Source organism: Dunckerocampus dactyliophorus, chromosome 9 (assembly GCF_027744805.1).
Source record: "Dunckerocampus dactyliophorus isolate RoL2022-P2 chromosome 9, RoL_Ddac_1.1, whole genome shotgun sequence".
Taxonomy (NCBI): domain Eukaryota; kingdom Metazoa; phylum Chordata; class Actinopteri; order Syngnathiformes; family Syngnathidae; genus Dunckerocampus; species Dunckerocampus dactyliophorus.
In genome coordinates, this window is record NC_072827.1 from 15,754,193 (window position 1) to 15,773,810 (window position 19,618).

The following is a 19,618-nucleotide window of genomic DNA, read 5'->3' on the forward strand; positions in this document are numbered from 1 at the left end:
TGGTACCCCAACAAAGTATGTTCACAGAAAGTAGTCAGGGATTGATAAATGCAGACAAGGCACAGCAGAGTGCACAGCTTGCAACACTCAAAAGTGCAAAACCACCAACTGGATCCACCCCCCCGCAAGGCACGCAGGACACAGGCCAGATGACTTGGAAAAGCCAAAAGGTTGCAAGTGAAGAAATCTGGGGGCTAATACGATTCTTTGAGTCTATCAGAGATAAGCATTATTAAGATGAAAAAAAAATTACAGGCACACCAGTCCTAAAAAGAAAAAAATAAGTAAAGTAAATGTGCGCACAGTTTTAGACAAACTAATGATGACTAATCATCGTTCTTCTGCAAAGTGCTGGGCTCCAGCTCAAAGGTTTCAGTGGGGACGGGTCCTGCCGCCTTGCTATGGAGGGTCTCAATCACCTGCCAGATAAATGAGACGACCATTCTAAAGAGAAGTTCTGACATCAATTTGCTTTAAGACAGTTTGTTCCAAATTGCAAATCAGCAGAGGTGGCAGAATGTCAGTGTTTTGCAAGTCTCAGGTCAAGACAAGTCAGGTCGAGTCACATCTGAAGTCATAGGCTTGAAATGTTTGAGTCCTTACAAGTCATAAGCATTGTTTAGTGTTTACCAAATAAAATGCCATTTTAGGAATGTAACACTGTTACATTTGGCAAATACAATGAATGCATTTTGAATTGTTTTATTTTGTTATAAAATAAGGCCGCACGGTGGTCTAGTGGTTAGCACGTTGGCCAACACAGTAACAGCTTGGAGATCGGGAAGACCTGGGTTTGATTCTCCCCTGGGCATTTCTGTGTGGAGTTTGCATGTTCTCCCCGTGTGCGTGTGGGTTTTCTCCGGGTACTCCGGCTTCCTCCCACATTCCAAAAACATGCATGTTAGGTTAATTGGTGACTCTAAATTGTCCATAGGTATGAATGTGAGTGTGAATGGTTGTTTGTCTATACAGTATGTGCCCTGCGATTGGCTGGCGACCAGTCCAGGGTGTACCCCGCCTGTCGCCCGAAGTCAGCTGGGATAGGCTCCAGCATGCCTCCGCGACCCTAATGAGGAAGAAGCGGTATAGAATACTTAGTCACAGAAAAAGAGTGCTGACATTGCATTCAGGATTTAGTCAGTGCACAGAAATGTAATCCACACCTTTTTTGTTCGGACGTTCCGACTGGACGTGAACAGATTCATTCAATGAAGCAAATTCTGTGGGAAAAAATGTTGTCTTGCTGGAAATGACATAATAATGATCACGTTAGTTGAAAACCTTGAATGTGGGCACATTTTACTCACACTCGCTGAAAAGGTATTTTTAAAGTCATCAGACTAAAGTCCAAGTGATTGTAATTCTTTGATCATATTGTCAAGTCGAATCCAAAGTCATCGAAATTTTTGATTCATTTATTTACTCATTTATTCATACACAGAGTTGAACAAAGACCTTACTTTCTCTGCTGTCCACACAAGAAGAAACCCTGAAATCCACCCGAGTATGACACGTACACCTCAGACAAGTGCAACAACATTTCAAATAGTACTTTACGTACCCTCCTCAGTCACAGTGTGACTTTCGGCAGGTCAAAATGCAAGTTGAACGCTGCCGTAGGCCGAGCTTGAAGGTTTTCAGAAGAGTCCTTGCAATCAGTACTTCCTGCACTAGTCCGATGGGGTGAGCGCATGAATAAAAAACTGTTCAAACATTCGAACGGAGAAACATTTCACGAGAAATGCTCCACACACGTTCAACTTCAGCCTTTCTGACCTAGCGGCCTGCAGAGCAGCTGAGCCGCGTACCGCCACTGGCTGCTGTAGAGGGAGATGAAGGAAACACCACAGTCAACGGAAGCGGTAGCCTGACGACCACGCTAAAGGCTAGACCGTGACTCCAATTCCATGTGTTCTGCTATTGACCGTTTGTCATCATCATTCATTAGTGGTGAGTTCCAATACACTTTACAATTTCAAATGTGTTTTACTGAATGTGTGAGGCACATTCTAGGGCTTAGAGTGTACAAAATAGGCATTTTTATGGGTGCCGCCATTATTGCAGTTTTTTTTTTATTCGCCGGGGGTCTCGAAACATAACTGTTAAGACTCACAGGAGTTTGAGGTCGTCGTTGAGGATGTCGGCTTGTGCCCCCATCTTCTCATTTAAAAACAGTGGAGACTCATGACAGTGTCCTCCACGGTGTTTTAATAACCTGAAAAGGTTATAGGCAGTATTTTGGTTACAGGGTCACCTCAGTAGGTTAGAATATAACGCAAAAGTTATTTGATTTGACGAGCTCAATTCAGACTGTGAGCATACTTGTCGACTCTCCGGTTTTACCCGGGAAACGGCCTTATTTTGTCCTTCTTTCCCGTCACCCTCCTGTTTAAATAGTTTCCCATTAATTTCTGATGTTTTAACTTTCATCCACCCCCAAAATCCTCTGTGGCACTCACTGTATGTTATAATATAGTCATTTGACGATGGGTTTTGGGAATGTGCTTTTCCTACTATCTAGTGTCTAACAAAGTAAATTAGGTTTCGTTAATGTGTGTGGTAGCGCATTGGCAGTCTGGTTTTCCACACCGTGCACAGTTGCTAATCATAATCTCACACTCTATTGCGCCACATAGATGGATGCATGGAGGCATGCCAATCCGATGTTGCTGGTTTTGTGGGTTTATACCACACACATGCACACACACACTTGACTTCATGCATTACTTTCTGGGATACACAACACATACAAATATGCGCAATCACCCACAAACACACACGCAAACTAGCATCGCTTTGCTACTGTTATTAGATGTATGGTGATCTCATTACCATATGCAGTATGTAGTATATACTGTTTATAATTAATGCACTTTGAGGAAGACTATTTGCTGACTCCAGTAGTGAAGAAATGTCACGTGAATACTAAGTGAAATGATGCAGGATGGAAAATAGTGAAAAGGTGTCAAGCGTGATTTGGCCTGACATGCAGTACTTATAAATAGCGTCAAGATTTTGGCTTTGAGAGTGTTACATTTTGCAAAATGTAAGGGGTGTTAAACGTTGTGCTCTATTTGTAGAGTATGTAGGTCAAACAGCAATGAGCACACTGAACTACAGAAACGTGCAGAGACTAAACTGTTTTTTGAAACAAGAGATTGCGGCAAATTAAGATTATATGAGTTGTTTTTGGACGTTGGGTTAAATGTTTTGTAAACCGTAAAGTTTGCGTCTTGACAGAATAAGGTCAAACTTGGTGACTGAGCACAAGTCAAATTCTTTCTCAGATTTCACAGGTGGTCTGAGGGTGACGGTGGCTGCCATCAACCTGCAGACTCAGACTATGTTCATCTTTTGTACGTTGTGATGTTACATTGACTGTGTCATTCACTAGAACATCAACTTTGTAAATGTGCACGTGGTAAAACTACTCAAGTAAACTAGTTGTAATTTAAGCTTAATTTAAGTTGTATTGTAAGCTTGAGTAACTCACACAGCAGTTGGGATGTAAATGATGTTTGTTGTGAACATTATATGTTTGACAATATGTACGAATGCACTTTTGTTTTTGTTCCCATTTTCCACAAGCTGAAATCAAAACACAAAAGGCCTATTTCTCTCAAATATTGTGTACTAATCTGTCTAAATCTGTGTTAGTGAGCATTAAGAATTCAGAATTCATCCACCTCGTAGGTGTGTCATACAAAGATGCTGATTAGACAGCATTATTATTGCACAGGTGTGCCTTAGGTTGGCCCCTATAAAAGGCTACAACAAAATGCGCAGTTTAACTGTATTGTATTGACATTAAACATATTTGTGCACAATGTTTGAGAGAAGTAGGTCTTTTCTTTACATAGAAAAGCAAATATAAGTATTGCATTTATATTTTTGTTGAGTGTAACATTTAATTTTATAGTTTGATACGGTTATGTATGATTCAGACTAGGAATGCACTCTATCAATAACTGATTTGACTTATTTATACCTACTATTTTTTAAATTTAGATTTAACTGTAGTTTGTGCGCATCTGGAGGTAAGAACAACTCAAAGTGAGCTGGATTTGACAAACTGTACCTATATATTTGTCCTATCCTGCCATCACTGCTATTAACAAAACCTAAAAAATTAAAAATATCGACGGATCAGAAGTACAAACCATAGTACCAAGGGGTTTACTAGCTGACAAATGCCGGTATCTTCAACGATGGTAAAGGGCCGGTCGTCCATTGCCATCATTTCCATGATTAAATCACAGATCACTTTAGCCTTCTGGAAAACTGCACTTTTCAAACGCTTAGATGGGTACAAGCCCCGGGCATCATAGCAATGCTGGTGTTTCAAGTGGCTGATAAGGTTTGACGCGTTAAAGCCTGATTTTTTTTTTTCCTCATTGCAAATATCGAGGAAAAGGCTTCTTGAGACGTCATCTGTACTTCTGTGTAGAAGGTGTCGGATGTTTCGCTCCTCATCCGAAGAGCTTCGTCAGCAAACTAATAAGTGCTGGTAGCTTAGGCCTTAAATACAGTAAGAGTGGGCGGAATTGGTGTGCCAACACCCTCCTCCTATTGGTTCGTTACACTAAGCCTGGGCGGAGCAGTGGTATAATCCTATCCTGTTATTCACACCTACGATAAAAGGGAAGTGTCGCTCCCTGAATTGGGTATGAACGACTCTGATACTGGCTTGTTAGCATCTATTGTTCTGGCTCGGCCCTGCCTTCACCTCATTTGCAAGACTAAGAGCTGTGGGTTTTGGTCTCAGTAACCTGCTGAACACAGGGTCCAAATTAAACCTCAAACCACCATTCCGGTTCAATGATGGGTTCTGTTGTTTGACAAAAATAGCTTCCTTTACTCCTCTTTCAAACCATCTGTTTTCTTTGGCCAAAATCTTTACCTCGCTGTCCTGAAAAGAGTGATTGGTAGCTTTCAGGTGTAGATGTACTGCTGATTGAGGACCACTAGCATTGTCCCTGCGATGTTGATAAAGCCTTTTTTGGAGCATTTGCTTAGTTTCCCCAATGTAGTGCTCTTTGCATTCCTCATCTTTACAGTGGATGGAATAGACCACATTGCTCTGTTTCTGGTTTGGAGCCTTGTCTTTAGGATGCACTAATTTTTGTCTCAGGGTATTTACTGGTTTGAAATAGGTAGGAATTTTGTGTTGCCATAAGATCCTCTGGAGTTTTTCGGAGACCCCCGCTACATAAGGGACTACCACTCCTCTCCTTTTTGCTTCTGTGGGCTTTTGGGTTTCTTTCCCTACTCTCTTCTTTTGACATTTGTTAAAAGCCCACCGTGGGTACCCACAGGTTGAGAGCGCTCTCTGGACATGTTGTGTCTCCTTTTTCTTTCCCTCAGCACTAGTTGGTATTTGTTCCGCTCTATGTTGGAGGGTCCTAATAACCCCTAGTTTATGTTGTAGTGGATGGTTTGATTCAAAAAGCAGGTATTGGTCAGTGTGTGTGGCCTTTCTAAAGACCTCTGTAAGTAGCTGTCTGTCCTTTCCTATAATTACCTTGCAGTCTAAGAAGGCTAGTTGGTTTTCTTTAGTGTCCTCGCGAGTAAATTTGATATTGGTGTCCACCGCATTGATGTGATCTGTGAAAGACAGAATTTCTTGGTTTTTGATTATGACAAAGGTGTCATCCACGTATCTAAACCAGTGCCTTGGTTTTGTCCCTGAGAAGGATGTGAGAGCCTGTTTCTCCATCTCTTCCATGTACAGATTCGCCACTATGGGTGAGACTGGTGAGCCCATAGCACAACCATGAATTTGTCTGTAGAATTTCCCTCTAAACTGAAAATATGTGGTGTTAAGGCAAATTTCCAGTAATTGGCAGATGTGGTCAGCACTAAGTTTTGTTCTCCGATGCAGAGTTGAGTCCTCGAGCAGTCTCTTCCTCACCACCGAGACTGCTGCTGAGGTGGGGACAGATGTGAAAAGTGAAGTCACATCATAAGACACCAAAGTTTCCTCTGGCTCCAATCTGAGGTCTTTGATGCTCGCCACAAACCCTTTTGTGTTCTCTATATGATGATCAGTGTTGCCTACCAAAGGGGATAAGACTGTTTTTACATATTTCGCTACATTGTACGTGGTAGAGTCAATGCTACAGACAATGCTACAGACAAACTCTACCAAGTGGTAGAGTTTGTCTGTAGCATTGACTCTGCCACGTACAATGTAGCGAAATATGTAAAAACAGTCTTATCCCCTTTGGTAGGCAACACTGATCATTGCTACAGACAATGCTACAGACAAACTCTACCACGTGGTAGAGTTTGTCTGTAGCATTGACTCTGCCACGTACAATGTAGCGAAATATGTAAAAACAGTCTTATCCCCTTTGGTAGGCAACACTGATCATCATATAGAGAACACAAAAGGGTTTGTGGCGAGCATCAAAGACCTCAGATTGGAGCCAGAGGAAACTTTGGTGTCTTATGATGTGACTTCACTTTTCACATCTGTCCCCACCTCAGCAGCAGTCTCGGTGGTGAGGAAGAGACTGCTCGAGGACTCAACTCTGCATCGGAGAACAAAACTTAGTGCTGACCACATCTGCCAATTACTGGAAATTTGCCTTAACACCACATATTTTCAGTTTAGAGGGAAATTCTACAGACAAATTCATGGTTGTGCTATGGGCTCACCAGTCTCACCCATAGTGGCGAATCTGTACATGGAAGAGATGGAGAAACAGGCTCTCACATCCTTCTCAGGGACAAAACCAAGGCACTGGTTTAGATACGTGGATGACACCTTTGTCATAATCAAAAACCAAGAAATTCTGTCTTTCACAGATCACATCAATGCGGTGGACACCAATATCAAATTTACTCGCGAGGACACTAAAGAAAACCAACTAGCCTTCTTAGACTGCAAGGTAATTATAGGAAAGGACAGACAGCTACTTACAGAGGTCTTTAGAAAGGCCACACACACTGACCAATACCTGCTTTTTGAATCAAACCATCCACTACAACATAAACTAGGGGTTATTAGGACCCTCCAACATAGAGCGGAACAAATACCAACTAGTGCTGAGGGAAAGAAAAAGGAGACACAACATGTCCAGAGAGCGCTCTCAACCTGTGGGTACCCACGGTGGGCTTTTAACAAATGTCAAAAGAAGAGAGTAGGGAAAGAAACCCAAAAGCCCACAGAAGCAAAAAGGAGAGGAGTGGTAGTCCCTTATGTAGCGGGGGTCTCCGAAAAACTCCAGAGGATCTTATGGCAACACAAAATTCCTACCTATTTCAAACCAGTAAATACCCTGAGACAAAAATTAGTGCATCCTAAAGACAAGGCTCCAAACCAGAAACAGAGCAATGTGGTCTATTCCATCCACTGTAAAGATGAGGAATGCAAAGAGCACTACATTGGGGAAACTAAGCAAATGCTCCAAAAAAGGCTTTATCAACATCGCAGGGACAATGCTAGTGGTCCTCAATCAGCAGTACATCTACACCTGAAAGCTACCAATCACTCTTTTCAGGACAGCGAGGTAAAGATTTTGGCCAAAGAAAACAGATGGTTTGAAAGAGGAGTAAAGGAAGCTATTTTTGTCAAACAACAGAACCCATCATTGAACCGGAATGGTGGTTTGAGGTTTAATTTGGACCCTGTGTTCAGCAGGTTACTGAGACCAAAACCCACAGCTCTTAGTCTTGCAAATGAGGTGAAGGCAGGGCCGAGCCAGAACAATAGATGCTAACAAGCCAGTATCAGAGTCGTTCATACCCAATTCAGGGAGCGACACTTCCCTTTTATCGTAGGTGTTAATAACAGGATAGGATTATACCACTGCTCCGCCCAGGCTTAGTGTAACGAACCAATAGGAGGAGGGTGTTGGCACACCAATTCCGCCCACTCTTACTGTATTTAAGGCCTAAGCTACCAGCACTTATTAGTTTGCTGACGAAGCTCTTCGGATGAGGAGCGAAACGTCCGACACCTTCTACACAGAAGTACAGATGACGTCTCAAGAAGCCTTTTCCTCGATGGACAACTCCTGTACGACTGAGAGCCTACACAGACTCATTGCAAATATTTGGACAGCATTTGGCGAAATGACTTCCTCTGAAACAGTGAAGAAGTCCCAAACGATCGACGCCATGTTTGTTTACAGGGGAAGCTCAGGGGAGGTTTCGACCCTTTGTAGTATGTCACAGAGAAGGAGTGTTTAATTAGTTCACTGTAAGCCACCTAGAACACAGTCCAGGTAATCTCGCCTCATTGGAGCCCGTTTTTTTTTTCATTATGATGTCATAATTCCTCATATTCCTATAATTATCGTGCACCCTTAATTCAGACCACTTATATTTACTGTATATACATTAGGTTTAAAAAACACACACATAACATACACAAGCCATATGTGTGTGTCTCAGACAGGTCATGTTGAACTTTTCTTTTGACTCATTTGATTTTATCTAGAGTGAACATGTCGAAATCAGCAAATTGCTGCTGTGTCCCGTATTCAATACTGTACAAATAACCATCCTTTAATGACTTAAAGTAAAGATATACGAACCGGCTTTAAATATTTGTTTTCTTATGGCAGCACGGGGGAGGCTTTCTCCAGGATCTCTTGACTGGAGACTCACTTGTCCATAGTTGGACTATTTATATGTGCTCTGTGATTGACTGTCCAGGGTGTAACCCGTCTCTTGCAGTGGAAAATGAATACATTTTATTTGTATGTCTTTTTATTTCTTAATGATTAAAAAAATTAAAAATATATTCACTTGCCTGAAAATAATGAATAATTTGATTCCTATTTATTTATGATTTTATTTCTTAATGATTAAAAATCAAATGATTTCAAAAGAAATTCACTTGCCTCAACCACATTACCTCGCAATGAGCACGATACTCTTATTGTGTCAATAAAAACTTTAATCATAACAAGATATTCTCACATGTAATTACAATGATCAAAAACCCACACAATATTCACAAGTAAAGGCAGATTATTCAGTGTAAATCAGTTTATGTTCACAAAATAAACTACTGAACACTAAAACTACACTGCAAATTGTATTACATAAATTGTTTACTTTCTACATTAAAACGTTAAACGCAACTTTCATATGTGAGCCCGTGTCCGATTTTGAATGGCACAGTCAAAATCCACACACATGCTATACTTTCTTAAAGCATAGTTCTAGCTGCAATATCTGCAGTGTCCATCCCCCAATTGGCCCCATAGCAAAAAGAGATTAACAACAAAAAATTAAAATAGCACACCCTTTTCCAGATCTGTAGAAAAAATATGTGAGTTCTTATTTTTGGATTCACGTACTCGCCAACAAACTGTGATCAAAGCATAACGTAACCTCTTGCATCAGGCCTTTTGGGTCCTTGCTTGTAAGTGATTCCCACTTGCTCTTAAAAGAGAACATGATGAAACATGAAGATACACATGCTCCTGTCATCGCTGTTCTGGGGCATGTCGCAGGCAGCAAATTACACGAAAATCCTCGACTTTCCATCCCCCTCAATGGCATGCTGGTAAAAGATGCTGATGATCCCTTTCATCCGAGAGCTCTCTGTTGCTTGAGAAGATCATAGATGTCATCGACGTTGCTTAGTCTTTCGAAAAAGGGGATAAGGTCGAGCAGCTCGCAGTCTGACATGTCATCAAACCAGGATGCTACAGGAACCTGTAGGATTGAACAACAAACATTTAGCAAGCAAAGATAACTGCATGTCAGTTTAGCGCAGAGAAAGAATTGATGGAAAACGTACCGCATTGTCTGGGTGAAAGATGTACGAGGCTGGGGAATTGTCAATGATAATGACTTTGTTGAGGTCTCTCCCCAAATGGCTCAGGTCTTTGACGTAATTCCCTTTGTGAAAGACGCAAGCTTCTCTGAAGAGACGACTTCGGAAAGCTCCAGATTTGTCCAAGATGTCCGATACAGGATCTGCATACTGTTGCAACAGGAGACATCTATTTAGCTAACACATCATCATACAACGATATGGAATCAAAGGATAATGTGTGGCGACACAGAAATGAACCACTGAAGCGGTGAAACACGAAACCCTGAAACCTCCCGTGAGTACAATCTTTTGACTACATAAGGCTTAAATGACGACGTTTACGATTTATCAGGTTCCGATAATAATTTTAAGATGTAGAACACCTACTTATATAGCTTCATCTACACAGTCATTAGATACTGTAGATAGCTGCATAGCAAAGTGAACTCCACACTATTCGAATTTTTCACTTGCACACCTCAACAGGCGGAACACCAGGAGTGAAGAAACAAGGTACGTGAACAAGCCTTCTCACTTGGGCTGCTGAAAAAAATTCAACTGACATTATGACGGTAGCTAATTCAAATATGGTTTATTGTTTAAAATAAATAATATATGCGGAGGAAAGTTCATGACGTGCGTCATTTTGGCAGAAAGTTAAAAGGAACAATCCAGGACTTTCCACAGAGACATTAAAGACGTGTTGCTACTTCCATCCAGTTGCTTGTGTAAGACTGGACTTTTGGCCCTGACCACTAAATAAATGGACAAACTCAATGCTTATTCAGTATTCATTCTGTATTTCAATGTAATATTGTGAAATGAATATGAAAGTAGCATGAGATTACTCTTGTAGTCACATGGATAGATGGATAGATAGATACTTTAATAATCCCCTTGGGGAAATTCAGGTATCTCTCGTAGCTCACACACTCAGACAATATACAAAATAAAGACTAAAAATACAAATACAAACAACAAAACACAGGATGAGTTAGAGGTTTTAAAAAAACATATCAATGACACCTCTTAGCAGTAGTAAATCACTAATTCACTGGCAGGTTCATTTAAAAGCAAACTTAGTTATCTTTGGAAAGGCAACAATTTTGATAACTCACATTAGTTTGTGTTTGTGTAGCTAATTCTGTGTTGCCCTTAGCTGTAAAATTGGACCGACATTATTTATGTATAATTTACTGTATGTATGCACTACCCTTTAAGTGCAATGTGTTTTCTGGGTCAACGCCTCTCAAAAACAAAATGGACTCCCAATAATTCTAAACATTGGATTTTACAAGACCGCCTTCTTTGCCGTGCACTTTTCAGTCAACTTTGTGCAGTTGAGTTTTGAGAGCCAGCTAACCTTTGATAGGCTTGCAGTGAATAAAATGCATTCAAACATTTCTCCCATCCGCCTGAGGAATTCGTCAACATGGGGTCTCTTGGACACATAAACCTGGGTAGAAAGACAAAAAGATCAGAAATAGGAGCCATCAAACAACTTAATTCAGTCGTAGCACTAAATATAGATATAATATATTGAACACAGAGAAAGAGACACAGAACTAATTGGCCTATAAGTAAATGATAAAGCTCTGGATAGTCAGTACATATCATTTAAACTGGTGGTTCTCAATTTTTTTGTCATGCCATTGCCAGAAATACTACAGCGAACCTGTAAAATACATTTTCTGTACAAACCATTGGCACCAGCATCATTCAAGCATGAAAAAAGACACTGAAACACCTGCCAACCTTGAAGAAATGTCATTAGTGTCCCCTGCCTCTCATGCCCCCACTGACTAAGTAGCACTGAAGCACTGCTTTAATGCTACTTAATACTAAAATGCCTGTGAACAAAGAAGCCTGTGTTGCTGACAAACAGTCCATGCATTTTTTAGTCCGCATCAACTTCTATCCATTCATTATTTATAAATACTTTGCATTTTTTTCTGCATATTAAACTATAATTATTGTCCATAAAATGTATTTTTGAGAATATTTTGGGTGTCTGGAATAGATTAATTTGATTTACATTATATGAGAAACATTGCCTCGATTGTCCAGAAGGTTTCTGGAACAAATTCAACGAAAACCGAGTTACCACTGAAGTTGTTTTCCCACTTGAACAAGCCAATATTGGATTATTTCAAACAGACCAATGCCCTTTGGACAACAGCACAACAAAAACAAATCCTGCATGGGGACTATTCACTGTGATGCCATTCCTCAGCACAAATTGGGGAATAATACACCCCACAGAGTGAGATTGATGGTCAGTGATGTCTGTGGGGCCTCCTGTGGTACAAGACACTGAAATAGCTGCCTGCTGTTAGAGAGATAAGGTTCCATCTCGGGCTTCTCAATAAAACTAAAGCAATCACACTGGGACCAAAAGCATCTGTTTTTTTTAAGACGACACAGAAATGCACATGTACAGTACTACAGTATGTATGAGGAGCATACCTGATGAACTGTTCCATCAATATCGACCGGAGTGATGAAATCAGCATTGTTCACTGGCTGGTGAAGAAAAACAAATATTAGGAATAAAGATTAAAAACTAGTATTTATCATGTTATATTTAATCAAAGGTAACAAATCACAGATGACTATATTTCTCATGGAGCATGTCAACTTCTTTTAAATAAGCTACCACGTGGATATCAGACAGTGGTAGTTATGTCATTGTGACACTCAGCGTTTAAGACTCTCATGTTTTGTTTTTTGGTATTCTCTGCATTGTATATATATTTTTAGATTCAACATTTTTATGCAGTTTACTGGTACAGCTGAGAGCATCCAAACCGATTGATTGAACACATTATTGATACATTAAATGTATCGGCAAGGATGACGAGGAGGTGGTCGACCAACTCTTTATTACAAAAACAAAACAGGCAACAGTCGTCCCTCGTTTAACGTGGTTAATTGGCTTCAGACCCGACCATAATAAGTAAATTCCCGCAAAGTAAGATTCAATATTAATAAAAGGAATATTTTTGTAGTTAGAGCATAAAAACCTATTCATGACTTTCCAAATACAGGTTTTAACATTATTAGAGCCCTGCAAACATGAAATAACACCCAATAGTCACTTATATAGTAGTACCCAATAGTAGGGAATAGTCAACCATGAAACAGCGATCATTGTGATATAGTGAGGGAGCGATATTCGAACCGCAATACAGCGAGGGACGACTCTACTGTCAGCCGAACCTTGCCAAAATAACAGCAGCTGCACACACAGTCTGGGAACATGTCACATTCACAAAATGCCATGTTTTGGAAATCACGGAGGAAATTACTAACGATATAGACCACAGAAAGTGTGCAGCTGCAGTATTTATAGATCCTACAAAAACCTTCAATACAATTAATCAGACATGCTAACAATAAAATTAGAAAGGTATATGGAATCAGAGCATTAGGTTTGATTTGGGTTAAAAGCTAACAGGAAGCAATTTGTAAAGCTAGGAGAATACACATCTGCAAGTTTAAATATTACATGTGGAGTACCCCAAGGGTCAATATTGGGACCAAAACTGTTCAATTTGTATATCAATCAGTGATATACTCAATCACAAATATAAAAATTTGCTGATTTAGTAAATTTTCAAACCGCTAAAATAACGCATAAAGTTAACAATAACATGCTACCCAAAAATGTCATACAATAGTTTTCTACAAGAGTAGAGAAATATGAACTTAGGGAAAAACTAAACTTGAAACACTAATTAATTTCATTCTTGTGTTTAGTGTTTTATTACCGTATTTTATGTCCTTCATGTGTTCCGACTTCCACCAAAACTCAACTTACACTGCAGTCGAGAAACGGAACTCGTCCATAACTCGATGACCCCCTGTATTCTCTGCCAGTCCTTTAATCATATACAGCGGTACGATTATTTAGATGTCAGGATGGACTCCAGTTCACTGCCCAATTAAATGTATACACTACATTGGACAGGAATCATGAACCATGAAAAAATGAAATCGTGAAAGACATTAAATTATTTCTTAGTCAACATATGTTTAATCAGCTGATGGCAATAAACTAGAAGGGTTCAACTCAGTTCATGTGATGTACGGCCTGACATTCAAATCCCACTTTAGGTAATATCATAGCCACAGAACTATACATGGAACTCTGTGGCTAGTGCGGAGCAATGTACCACATGGCAACAGCGACTTCTCTTTACTTTTATATTTTGTTTTATGATTAAGAACCCCTTGATTTCACAAATTAGCTTTATTGATCGGCTAGTAGTAGTGTCCAAGTCCTTTTATTTGGGCTAACAGCCAATAAAATAGTAACAAAGTGCAAAGTGTTGTTTTATCATGCCTGCAACGTCTGTCTAGTAAAATGACAATGTTTGATTTGAGACAGTAAAAAAAGACAAAGCCACATTGCATTTGGATGGTTTATATTGTTTTCTTTGTGGATGTGTGTTCAAATTATGTTATTATTATATAAGTTGATATTACTTTGTGTAAATCATCAACTTCACAGTCTAAGCCTGTATACACATGGTTAGTATCACATGGCTATATCCAGTGACATCTTTCAGGACAGTCTGTAACCGCAGTGGGACTTCATTTCACTTGGAATCCCTGACATCATTTGAGGAGACACAGAAGACGTCACTTTTAGAATTGATTACTTTTCTTGGTAAATCATTCCTTAGAAAGTTACACCAAGTGCTTACACATATACTTCTGATCAAAATTTTAAAACTAGTTGAAGAATTGTAAGAATTTATATTTTACACTGTTGGATCCTAAGGAGGTTCTAAGCAGAGCTTCAAAATGCAAAAAGAAGAAATTGGAGTGAGAAAAAAAATGTTTTGAGTAAGCAATTTATTGCAAACAATCATTGAACTGAAATAGGCTGTTCAAGGGTTGATCAAAAGTTTAAGACCATAGCTCAAAATCCCCCCCGAAACCTCTTTACAATAGAAATAAATTCAAAAAAGGACTCAGTAATGAGTAGCGGGGCCATTCTTGTTAATCAATCAAAAATTGGTTTGGGCATGCTAGATGGCAGTGTCGATGTCCATTTTTGTGAATTTTCGTTGCCATCCATCCCCAAATGTTCTCAACTGGATATAGATCAGAGGAACACGTAGGATGGTCCAAAAGAGAAAGAATTCCTTTGTCAGCCGGGCATTGTGAACTGCAGCGTTGTCCTGGAGGGCCTTCAGTCATGAGGGATGCCCCCTGCAACATTTCCACATAGCCAGCTGAAGTTCCATTGTTCCATTGTTGAAAAAGCACCCCAGATCATGATGGCGCACCCTGTACTGTGCCATGCGAAAAACATTCCACTGCCATTACAAGCCATCAGGACCATCAAGGTTCCATTATTCCTCATCAGAGAAAAAAAAACTTTCTTCCACCTTTCAATGTCCCAAGTTTGGTGCTCTCGTGCAAATTCCAAATGAGCAATTTTGTGGCGCTAAGGAGATGAGGCCTTTGAAGACGCTCTTTGTTCATAAAAGTCTTCTCTCGCAGATGCCATCCGATGGTTATTGGACTGCACTGGGCACCAGTAACCTTCATTTGGGCCGAGCATAGTCCCATGTCAACTGGTAGTAAAATTTTGATCACGAGTGTATTTCTACCCTGAAGTTAAGAATAAAGATGCAGACCAAATGATATAGATGTTAATGTGTTAGAGTGGGTTGTTCTAGGAGTTTGAATTGCACTTTGCTTTGTGGTATAATTTGTTATTATGATGATGTGATTTTGACTATTATTATCCTGTATATAATTAAATGCAATGTCATGTAGGTGTTTAGAATTAACTTCATTGGGGTCATGTTAATTGTTTTAATTGCTATTACTGGTTGTTGTGAAACCGTTTTTCCCATCCACTAGTTTTTGTTGTCTGATGTTCTGCATCAAATGATGTGCTGTGGCATTGTGATGTGTTTAGTCCCTGATGAAATACGCAGTGTTTGACATTTTGAAATTGGATGGCACACAGGTACAAATCGGTCGTTTTTTGTTTCTAATGTGTTGCATTACTCACGAAAGTATTGTACAAATCACTATGGTTATAGATAGTTGAATGTTTAATATATACATTTTTTAGATTTATATTATATGTATTTATTTTTTTTTACTTAATTTAATATTTATTTTATATTAGATGATATTTAATTAGCTATTGTACACCATAAATAGTACTATATGTCTTCTTTATTATTTATTTACAAGGTACTTTATATAAGTGATTGATTCATTATAAATTAATTAATTAGTTTAGTATAGAATAACAATACAATCGTTCCTCACTGCATCGCTGTTTGAGCATCACTCCCTCACTCTATAGCAGTTTTTAAAAAATGTATTAATCAATGAATGATTGTTGTTACGTGGTTGACTATGGCCTATTATTAGTCAAAACATAGTGAAAGACAGTTATATGCAGAATTCTGGTCACTAGGCATAAATAATGTTACACTGATAAGACAAGATATCATTACATTACATTACCTTAACACTACATGGAGTCAGCCATGGCATGTCCGATATAACGGCGAAAAAAAGATTGCTTCCCATTCTGTGTGGAAGTGGTAAGTTATTGGCTTGTAACTTAGTCCTTCTTGTCCTCTCCATTTGAAACCCTTTCTTAAGTTTAGAATTAACAAATTGGAGGCTAACTGCTCAGCAGCATGCTATGTTTAAAGCGGCAACCGTCTCTTATGTCCCGTAGCCTGCGCATTACAGTTGGGCAATGTGGTGTAAAAAAAGAATAATAGACGTGTAAAGGTGACTATAGGGGTGTTAGTTCATGTCTACAGGGCTCTAATAATGGTAAGAATTGTATTTTGAAAGTCCATCCATCTTCTATGCTGCTTACCTTAGCTGGAGCCTATCCCAGCTGACTTCGGGTGAGAGGCGGGGTACACCCTGGACTGGTCGCCAGCCAATCGCAGGGCACATATAGACAAACAATCATTCACACTCACATTCATAACTATGGACAATTTTAGAGTCGGCAATTAACCTAACATGGAATGTGGGAGGAAACCGGAGCACCCGGAGAAAACCCACGTACGCACGGGGAGAACATGCAAACTCCACACAGAGATGCCCAACGGAGATTCGAAACCAGATCTTCACGATCTCCTGACTGTGTGGCCAACATGCTAACCACTAGGCCACGGTGCGGCCCTATTTTGAAAGTCATAAACAGGTTTTCTATGCTCTTTTTATGAAAATATTCAATTGACTAATATTGAATCCTACTTTGCGGAAATTCATTTATCGTGATTGGGTCTGGAACCAATTAATCGCGATAAATGAGGAACGACTGTATATCGTGGTTTCGATCACATCAATCAAATGTATACAATGCGCACAAATACAGGTCTTACCGTAAATGAGCTATGCACCAAGGTTTCATCCAAATCAATGACGACGCAGATCTTCCCTGTATCATTGGATTTCATCTGTGGGAGCAGCGCTTTCGCTGATGTCTGGGAATAAAACAACAATACCAAGGTGTTAGACAGGAAAATACATCTGATTTGAAGCATGCACAGGATATTTCAAGTGAATGTCTGTGAGCCTTGTTATTGTGTCAAAACAGTGGAAGCCCGCTAAACTTGAGCACATGCCGGACTTTAGGTGTGAAGTGCGCCTAAGGTTTGAGGTTTGAGCTGAATCATTAAACATGCTGCTTCAAATCAAAAAAGTATTTACCTGCTTTTTTGGTGGGATGCAGTACTCGCAATCACAGAGCTCGTAGAAGTCACTGTCACTATTCTCCTCCTCGGATTCCTCAGTCCTCGTGTCCCCTTCCTCAATCTTGTGATATTCTGACACCACACTGTGAATAATATCTGCTCCTACTTCTCTTGAAATTTCATTTGATAAAGAATCTCCATTTGAGTCTTTGCATTGTCCTCTGTTAGAGAAATCTTCTTGGATTTCAACATACTGGAAGTCGATCTTGTTCTGGCCTGTAACCAATGGATCTTCACTCCATGATGATGTTCTTGTATTGATTTTCTGGTCATTTAAAATAACCATGTCAATGCTTTTAATCTGATATGCGTAGTATTCCTCAACCCCGGAGTCAAATGTCTCAATTCCGCTGTCTATGAGAGCCCAATATGACTCTTTCTCTGAACAATCACTAAACATATCTTGATGACAGCACAATGTGTTGTTGGTAGCTGGTTGTTCATTATGAGTAGTAGAAGTAGTCTTTTCAGGAGATTCAGAGATTAAGATATCAGTGCTATTGCCTTTATAGATGTTGTCCACATATGGTGCATCCACATTCTCATCATCCTCGGGAGACAGGCAGATCTCAGATTCAGGTGTGGAACCAGAAGTGTTGTCGTCATTCACATTGTTCCCCTCATAAAGATCATCATCAAGTTCATTTTCTGCTTTCAGTTCTTCGAGTTGGGCATCCGACTTGCAAGACATACATTTGGTGTCCCTTCTCAGACAACCGTAAATATTGTCACATGCGTTTTCAGAAGAATAAAAGCATGTTTCAGTTACCTGTGGATGGATTTCTTGCACTTTATACATATTTTGTGCTTGTTTCTTTTCCTTTAGTTGTTCATTATGCAGGCACTCATGGATATCTCCGCCATCAAAGCAAGAGATGTAATGCTGCCGTTGTGTAAAAGCAGGGCTACGATAGTCACCCCTGTCAAAAAAATCAAAGTAATCTTCAACAACAAAATCAGAAGTGGGGGTTTTCTTTTCATCATTCATTCTCTGTCGCATGTTGCCCTGTTCTATGTCTTCATCATCCTCAAATGAATCCCACTGGGTCTGCTCATCGCTTGAATCTTCCTGAGCTTTCTCAGATTCCCCTGATGAATCCAAGCAGTTTTCACAGTCATCAGAGCAAGTCTTAAAGGATTTGCTTTCAGAAGACGAGCAGTCTGAGGCGCTATCCTCCTCTTCGATAAAGAACCCCTCATAGGTTTTGTCTGAGTTGTTCTGCTCTGATGTCCTACCCTGCTGACTTGTTTCATAGTCTTGGTTGGAGTCCTCATATCCCCTTGGGTAATGGTGATCTTTAGACACATCTGCTTTAGTTGTCTGCTCAAAAGTTCTCTCAAAGTCCGTATGTCTCTCACTTTCATCATAATAAACTTGCATCTGTGCTCTATGTAAGTGCAAGCAGTTAACATATTCTGATACACTGCCCTCCTCCTGGCCATCATCTGTTGAATATCGCTCATCATTGTCTTCTGTGATACTATGATTTTGGATGTCATCATACTCACAAAGTTCAGCACCGCAGTCTGCTCCATCCACTGACTCAGAAGCGTTGGGTATGAAACCGGTCATCTCATGTTTCTCACGGTCCTCTGTTGATGATTCTGGCAAAGCCTCAAGGAACTTGTACTGCATGCCAGAGGGCTTGTATTGTTGTGACAATACCGGGTGCTCTACGTATTCAGACATACAATTAGAGGTTTCTCCCTGCTTAAAACTGTCACAGTTCACATCTAATTTATCTACCGCTAAGTCGAAAGACCCAGATGGATAATCTGTGGGCTCATGCTGTTGGAATACCTGTTGCTCTGTGCAGTGTTCACAACATGGACTATCACTGTGAGAGAAACTATGATTAACGCAGTGCTCAGAGGTCAGAGAAGTTTTACAACACTCACAGTGTTGAGCATATCCTTCTAATTGCTGACTCAACCTCAAAGTTTTATCGTGGACAGTGTCGCATTCCAAGATTGTGCCAATTTCTGAATACGTCTCGAATCTGTCTCCATTGCAGTAAGTGCAGGGTTGACTGGTATCTGTATAATCTTCGTAGCTGTTACAGTGTTCCATGCGAAGTTTGGA

General features: G+C 39.9%; 1 long non-coding RNA gene across 1 annotated transcript; it reads left to right on the top strand.

Moving 5' to 3' along the window:
- The first annotated feature begins 1,101 nt into the window (after window positions 1-1,101).
- LOC129188186 (uncharacterized) lies at window positions 1,102-3,498 on the top strand. The gene is made up of 3 exons (XR_008572542.1): window positions 1,102-1,683; window positions 1,781-1,950; window positions 3,288-3,498. It is a non-coding gene; the product is annotated as an uncharacterized LOC129188186 (long non-coding RNA).
- Window positions 3,499-19,618: the final 16,120 nt, after the last annotated feature.